Source organism: Herpailurus yagouaroundi, unplaced genomic scaffold (genome assembly GCF_014898765.1).
Source record: "Herpailurus yagouaroundi ecotype Mexico unplaced genomic scaffold, PumYag 28, whole genome shotgun sequence".
NCBI lineage: Eukaryota > Metazoa > Chordata > Mammalia > Carnivora > Felidae > Herpailurus > Herpailurus yagouaroundi.
This window is the reverse complement of record NW_024412376.1, coordinates 71,982,486-71,990,188: the sequence shown is the minus strand read 5'-3', so window position 1 is coordinate 71,990,188 and position 7,703 is coordinate 71,982,486. Positions and strand designations below refer to the sequence as shown.

General features: G+C 39.3%; 1 pseudogene; it reads right to left on the bottom strand.

Annotated features, from left to right (window-relative positions):
* Positions 1-5,843: 5,843 nt before the first annotated feature.
* LOC121028629 (cytochrome b-c1 complex subunit 7-like) lies at positions 5,844-7,100 on the bottom strand (annotated as a pseudogene).
* Positions 7,101-7,703: the final 603 nt, after the last annotated feature.

Sequence of the window (7,703 nt, the reverse complement as noted above, 5' to 3'; positions counted from 1 at the left end):
TCTCTTTTTTCACACACAATTATAGGAAGTTCATTCAGGAATACTGTTCATTTTTGACTCCTGGAGAATTTTAAAAATGACACATGCTGTGAATGTGAGGTGAGAATGGAGTGAATGGATATAGTCTGGCAAATTTGACCCTATTGCTCATTATTTATAAGGTACATTTGTATCTTCAAGTATACTTCAAGGTTCTCAAAAGAGAGAGTAAATAATAACAATAATAGCACATTTCCTAAGATAAAGAGATGTTAGTACATTTGAACAATAGTTGAAATCCATGTGTTTAAATTCCTTCATTCCTTAAAGTTGAGATAATAAATACACTTTGGAAGTCAGATTTCAGAAATGTATATTTTGCATATGTAAATAGTGTACATGATACTTTTTAGTATAAGAGAAAAGGCAAGCAATGACAGGAAAATGTCCAAGGATCTACTTGGCAGTATTTCATGAGCAATGTACAGCATCCAAATCAGCTAATGAAATGCTTCAGCTCAGTAACTGGCTGCTTACAAAGACATTTTAAGATAAATGTCAAAAGAAAGATGCTGTAAAGGGCAAATAAATTATGGAGTAAATTAGCATTAACAAGTTATGAGAAAATTAGAACATTTTCATTTTAACAACAACAAAAAAAAACCCAAGATATATGTAAGAATTGTAAAGGAAACAGAATAATTCATGGTAGAAAAAATTGGTCAAATGATGTTTAGAGGGAAAAGGAGGAATATAATATGTTAATAACCTGAAGTTTATTGCAACTATAACTGTTTTTAATAGAAATGGGTCAAATTTAGAGATTGAATAAGGTAGCTCATAAAATAGCTATTGTTTTGTTAATTTATCAGTGAACCTAAGACAATTTAGAATAATTCAAAGTATATTTTGCTAAAATTATCCTACAACCCAGCATAAGTTCAGTAATTGACAAGTTCATCAATGCTGAAGGTTAGTAGAATATAATTTAATAAACTTTCTTGCTTGAACAGATTAATGCAGTTTAATAGAAAATGGTAATTCATTTTATTGTTCAGAAGTATTTAAAATTAAATCATACATCAATTTTATTTACAAAATGATCATATACATAAAAATATTGACAATTCAGGCAAACAGAAAATGATACGAATACTAATAATTCACAATCGAATCCACTTAAAATTAATTAACATCCTGTCAGTACACATGCCTTTCTCCACCAGGAAATATAACAAGACAAATTTTTGAGTTGCAAATACATTTTCTTATTTAACAGCCAATAATAGTTGTAATTAGTTCTGGGAACCATAATCAAGCAAACATGTGATTATAATTAAACATACAAATAGATAAACAAAGATACTTAAGAATCTGGTAACAGTAAATAAAGTTCTCTATTGTTGAAATATGATCATTTTCTTTGACTGTAGGTAAAATACAAATTTGAGGCCAATAGTCTTTTTCACTTTTAGATTAGGATGGAACATAGGTGGCTATTTGGAATAATTGATCCTCATATGAAAATTTGCTCAGACTTTGAAAGATAGGTGCACAGAACTAACAGGAGTTGATGTTGAATCCCAACAAGTAAGTTTCTTTAGTTTTTTTTGTTGTTATTGTTTATTCATTTTTTGAGAGAGAGAGAGAGAGAGAGAGAGAGAGAGAGAGTGTGTGTGTGTGTGTGTGTGTGTGTGTGTGCAAGTGCTAGAGGAACAGAGTGAGAAGGGGACAGAGGATCTGAAGGGAGCTCTGTGTTGACAGAGGACCCTGATGTGGGCTAGAAGTCACGACACTGGGATCAGGACCTGAGTTGAAGGAGGACGTTCAAACGTTTGAGCCACCCAGGTGCCCCAAGTTTCTTCAGTTTTAAACAGGTTATATTTCCTGAAAGGTGGAGAAGGAAAGGTAAATGTGAGAAAGAGAAAAAGAGCCAAAGAGGAGTGGGGGATAGACAAACAGGCCGAGGAAGTGGGGGTGGGGTGGAGTGGAGCAGGGCTGGGAAATGCAACAGTCACTGAAAACATGAGAACAATAGAGGGGGATTCAAGGGGAATTAATATCTTCTCAGTAGAGTATCATTTAATCAGAGAGCCATATGCATGGCTCTTTATTTCAAATTTCTATTTATTAGTAATTTTGATTAGAATTGAATTTGATCTGTGATTATGAAACATGAATCAGTTGAGAATAAAGTACATATATGGATATAATTGCACTTGTCACTCAATATGATTCTTCACATTGCCCTAGTTTTATGACTTAATTTTAAAGGATTTGGATTTGAATAATTAAAAATAATAAAATTAGTTACCGCTTAAATCAGTTGAAAGAAACCTGTTAGCACGACACCTGGTGGCAGTCATCTATAACGTAACAGGTGTGATCTTTATTTAGGTCCCACTTAATCTCTGCATGCTGGTTAACACGGTAAAAAAAAAGTGATCAAAATATTCAGTGAGTATATTAGGCCTTTTTTTTTTTGTTCTGCATTCAGTGTTAAATGTATACCACAGTGTGCAAGACAAGTTTCATCCCTGGATTTGAGTAAATATCTGGGAGTAGAATTGCTGTGTCATAGGTAGGGTGAGTACAGTAGACAAGCCTATTATATATACCCATTAGAGAGAAAGAAAGAGAGAGAGCAGATATATGTAGTAGACTCTACATATATGGTGGACTTTGGTAGTGGTGGGATTGGTGAGAAGTATAAGAAATACATAAAAGTACACAAACCATAAAAGAGTAGCTTAATAAATTTGTAGAAAGTGAACATACTCCCATAAGCAGCATCAAGTTAAAAAATATTAATGGAACCCCAGAAACTCTACTTATGCCCCTTCCAGTAATCAACCAACACTCCCCCCTCGATGACATATCATTTCATAATATGGATGCGACATTGATTTAATCAGAAAAATATATATTGGTCTTCCTTCAAGCTTATGAACGGAGCTCCTCAAACCCTTATTTTTTTCAAAGTGATAAAAGCCATAAGAACATCTTGTGTTGTAATATCTAGTTCTTGCCCCTGGCTTCTGAAATAGCTCCAGAGCCATAAGGTAAAAGGAGCATTGCTTGTGGTTCATAATAGGTCCCTCTCAACCACACCTGAATTTATGTTAGTGAGGTGATTTTTGGAAAGCGCCTAAGGATGAGGGCTGGTTGGGTGTTGGGGGACCCAACCATATTATTAGTGGAACTTTCAGCCCCACCTCCCTACCTCTAGGGAGAGGTGATGGGTTGGAAGTTTACTTAATCACTAATGGCCAATGATTTAATCCATCATGTTTATGTAATAAAGCCTACATTAAAAAACAAAAAAACAAATAAAAAATACCTAACCTACAGGACTCAGAGAGCTTCTGGGATGCTGAACACGTGAAGGTGCTGGAGGTATGGTTTACCCAGAGAAAGCATGCAAGCTTCATGCCCTTCCCCACACTCTGCCCTACAAGTATCTTTTCTGTGTGGCTGTTTTTGAATTGTTTTCTTTTATAGTAAAGTAATCTAGTAAGAAAATTGTTTTCCTGAGTTCTGTAAGCTATTCCAGTAAAGTATCAAAACTCTAAGAGGGAGTCATGGGGATCCCCCATTGTTTGCCACCAGTCAGTAGTACAGGAGGCCTGGATCTGATTAGAGTCAGAAGTGGGGGAAGGGCAGTCCTGTGGGAGAGAGCCCTCAGCCTGTGGAATCTGTGCTAACTCCAGGCAGTTTGTGTCAGACCTGAGTTAAATTGGAGGATACCCAGTTGGTGTTCGCCAATTGCTTGGTGTGGAAAATCCCACATATCTGGTGTCAGAAGCATTGGTAAGAGTAGAAGAAGGGAAGTGTTCTCTTTTTGTGGGTATACCATAATTTATTCATTCTATTGTTGATGGATATTTAGGGTGTTTAGTGTTGACCTACTATGAATAATGTTATTTCCCTTTGTATGACTTTTGATCACAATATATAAACATTTCTCTTGGGTATATACCCAGGAGTGAGATTTCTGGGTCATAAGGATATATATGTGTTCAACTTTCATTGATATGATCAAAGCTTTTTCTAACACAGTTGCATAAATGTACACTCCCATGAACACTCTCACCTCATTGTTCTAGATATTCACCAACATTTGGTTTTGTCTTTTTCATTTTAGCCTTTTTTGTGGGTGTGTAATGGTATAGAATTATGATTTTGTATTTCCCTAATGCCTAACGATTTTGAGCACACTTTTAAATCTTTATTGGCTATTTGAGTGTGTCATCTTTTGTGAGGGACTTTTCTTTTTTCTTATTAAGCTCATTATCTATTCTGGATACTGATCTTTTGTTAAGTTATATTTGTTATAAATAATCCTCCTGATGTATGTCTTGCATTTAATAGCCTTATTGAGGAATAATTCACATACCCACAATTTGTCCACGGTAAGTGTGATGTAGGCAGGCCAGCTCCGAGGACCCAGAGGGGGTCCCACAGGACCAGCCAAGGGGGTCCTTGGCTTCTCACAGGATAGAAATCCAAAGTGGAGCTGAGAGGAAGTGAATGCAGAGTTTATTGAAGATATAGGGAGAGCAGATAGAGCATCCGGGACACTTGGAAAGGACAGACTCTGTCTTTGCTTGTTGTCTGGGGTTTTTAATGAGGATGGCAGTCTGGTGTATGTGTCCTCCCAGGAACTGGTCAAAACAAGGTGTTCTCCGTGTCACTTATGCCCTGGAGCCAGTGTTGCAGGATTTTTATCTCAATACCCGGGATTCCTGGTCTTGCCACTTTGAAGATTGAAGACATGGCCATAAAATAAAAAGAGCAGCAGGCAAAAGTTTATTAGAGTATACATTAGAAAGGAGGAATAGTAGGAAAGGTCTCTTTACAGAGAGAGGACATTCAAAAGTGAACGCCCACCAACAACAGCCAAGGTCCTTGTTTTATAAAGTTCTGGCAGCCACATACACCCCCTCTTCCTTCCCCCTTGTTCCTTCTCAGGTTCTATCTTTATTGACTGGATAACTCTAGGTGCTGGGTTGTCCATTCCTGATTGGCTCATTTCCATCATATGAGGGGTGGTCTAGGGCCATACTTAGGTCTTTTGTCAAATTCCTGAGGGAAAACTGAGGTGGGGGGAAGGTGGGGTAGGTTACATTCTTAAGAGGAACCTTACCCTGAGGTGGTTTGCTGCGGTCAGACACTCCCAGCATTGTTGCAAAATATGTCTTTTTCCCCACCCAGGGACCTCCAGACCTATCCTTTTCCACTCTGCCTATTTTATCCTATCTTTTCCTATCACACCAGGGGTCTTTGTGTCAAGGTGTCTGTAGTGAGTGGTCTTGGAAAAATGGCCTGGTCCAATCACTCCTGAGATGCTATCTATTGTGCTGGAAGACTCCAAAGAAATCATGAACTCCTTGGCCTTTATAAGGAGACACATTAAAGCATGTGTAAGGTGGGGATGCAGGTCCTAGGAGGAAGAGACGCGGCAAAAAAAGTCTTTCATGGGGTCCCTTTAGTTTCCCCATCTCAAGTATACAGTTCAGTGATTTAAAAAAAATTTTTTTAATGTTTATTTATTTGAGAGAGAGAGAGGGAGAGAGAGTGAGCAGGAGAGGCACAGAGAGAGAGAGAGAAAGGGAGACACAGAATCTGAAGCAGGCTCCAGGCTCTGAGCTGTCAGTACAGAGCCCGATGCGGGGCTCGAACCCACAAACCGTGAGATCATGACCTGAACTGAAGTCGGACACTTAACAGACTGAGGCACCCAGGGGCCCCACTGAGTTTTAGTACATTATGAGTTGTTAAATCATCCCCACAATTCAACTTCTTTATTAAAATTTTTCAGTTTAATTTTTAAAAATTATAAGAGACATTTATTTAAAGTAGTACATTTGCAGCTCAAATATTTCTAAATTGTACATTTCAGGTCTACCCAACTTCTTAAAAATATTTGAGGAGAGCTGCAACCACAGATTTCAGCTCCATGATTATTCCTTTGCCAATTCCTCCCTCTCTTTTCTTTGCCAAGTGACTTCTTTCAGATAGGGTTCAAGATAGAATTTACCCTGTTCATATTTTGTCCACTGTTCTTTCCTTTATTATTATTACTTTTAAAAAATTTTAATGTTCTTTTATTTTTGAGAGAGAGAGAGAGAGTGAGTGGGGGACAGGCAGGGAGAGAGGGAGACACAGAATCCAAAGCAGGCTCCAGGCTCTGAGCTGTCAGCACAGAGCCTGAACCCATGAACTGCCAGATCATGACCTGAGCTGAAGTCAGACACTTAAATGACTGAGCCACCCAGGCTCCCCTTATTATTATTACTTTTAACGTTTATTCATTTTAGAGAGACAGAGACAGAGCACGAGTGGGGGAGGGGCAGAGAGAGAAACAGAATCCGAAGCAGGTTCCAGGCTCTGAGCTGTCAGCACAGAGCCTGACATGGGGCCTGAATCCAGGAACCATGAGATCAGGACCTGAGCCAAAGTCGGACGCTCAACTGACTGAGCCACCCAGGTGCTCCTGTCCACTGCTCTTTAGGTAAAATCTGCTTGCTGCCTTGCATTCGGGTCCACTGTTCTCTTAATGCGAAACACCTGTTGTTATACAGGTTCTCAGGAAGCCTTATGGCCTCTTTCACATCATCATGCTCACATATGGTTACACAACCCCAGTTTATTAAACCCTGCAGCACTGTAACACCATTTTCATATACCCTCCAGCCACCGGCTCGATGCTGCAACAGCAGCCCCGCTCCCCATTTTGACCCAAGACCCCACAATTCAGTTTAAAATCCTTCCCTCACCCCAGAAGATTCCCTTCTACCTAGTTGTGGTCAATCCTGTTCCAACATTCAGACACAGGAAACCACTGACCCGTGTCAAGAAGTGGATATTTTCATGGTTCTGCACGGTTAGAGCTTTCTGAGAAAACGTTACTGGCACCTGGGTTAAAGGACAAGCCTTGGAAGTTAAAGGGAATTAGATAGACCTTGAACCATCTGTTCTCATTCAAAGGGTATTAAACTTAGCCTCTTCCAGAGCCAAATGCTTCACCTTCTGTGGTGCTGACTTCCCTCTCCCTTTTGGAGAGAATTTACATTTACATTCCAAAGGACTGTAAAGACTGTGCAGCAAGGGTTTCTCTCTTTTCTCCAGAGGGGAGGAGGGAAGGGGAGATAATCCTATTTCTACATAAAACCCCGATTCTTAATCTCAGGTTTCCTGAGATACAACTCCTGGACATGGGGTCCCAACCATGTGGCTATTACTAGGTCACCTCTGAGAAATTGGTGGTGCCATTGTGGTAAATAATAACAATGACTCTGATCTCTGCTCCAGCAGATTCATGGTTTCTTTCAGGACAGTGATGAACAAATATAGACAGTAACAATGTATCAATTTTGCTGACAAGGATGAGATCCCGTTTGAAACATAGTTTTCTGGAAGAGACACAGGAGACCCTCATAGGCTGACTCATGGGATTTGAGAGATATCAAAAGAAACTGTAGCTGACAGGTTGAAAGGATTGGAAGACCTTGTTGGCTGAGGACTGGGAGGTAAGATTGGAACTAGCAGCCCAAATAGTGCCGTGGGCTTTTTTTCTCTCTTACAGGCAAGGGAAGAAAGGGCCCAGGAATCCTTAAAATTGGTCTGTGGGTGGGTTGACAATGTTAGACGTTTCTGCTGCTTTCTCCTCCAGGTTAGATGAGAAAGAAGAGGAATATTCCCAAAGTTGGTCCTTGGGTAGG